Here is a 280-nt window from a genome sequence, read left to right as displayed (position 1 = left end):
TTTTCTAATGAAAAAATCACAATTTGAGCCGTACCCTACTTCCTTTCCGAGACAAAGAGAAAAACAAAATGAAAAATGAAATAACGAGGATTTCCGAGTCATTTTGGGAAATTCAGAACTATAACTTTAAAATTGTTTTTGGTAAATGTTTAGATGTTTACTTTTTCGATACATTAAAACGATATTGTTATTGAGATAGCTGGCGGTGCCAGTAAATAATAGAGAATGTCGATCAAATATGTATTGCGATACTACCCACTTACGCCTATATGTATGTAAG

General features: G+C 31.8%; 1 protein-coding gene and 1 pseudogene across 1 annotated transcript in view; one reads left to right on the top strand and one right to left on the bottom strand.

The window, feature by feature from the left end:
• LOC119592564 (transcription factor HIVEP3-like) overlaps positions 1–280 on the top strand; it is a gene marked incomplete at its 5' end in the record, with an annotated part of 91,776 nt that overhangs the window by 43,517 nt on the left and 47,979 nt on the right.
• Positions 1–280, bottom strand: part of LOC119592364 — a 12,401-nt pseudogene that overhangs the window by 9,126 nt on the left and 2,995 nt on the right.

This window comes from Penaeus monodon, chromosome 30 (assembly GCF_015228065.2).
Source record: "Penaeus monodon isolate SGIC_2016 chromosome 30, NSTDA_Pmon_1, whole genome shotgun sequence".
In the NCBI taxonomy this organism is placed as follows: domain Eukaryota; kingdom Metazoa; phylum Arthropoda; class Malacostraca; order Decapoda; family Penaeidae; genus Penaeus; species Penaeus monodon.
The sequence above is the reverse complement of the archived record's forward strand: the minus strand, read 5'-3'. Positions and strand labels throughout refer to the sequence as shown.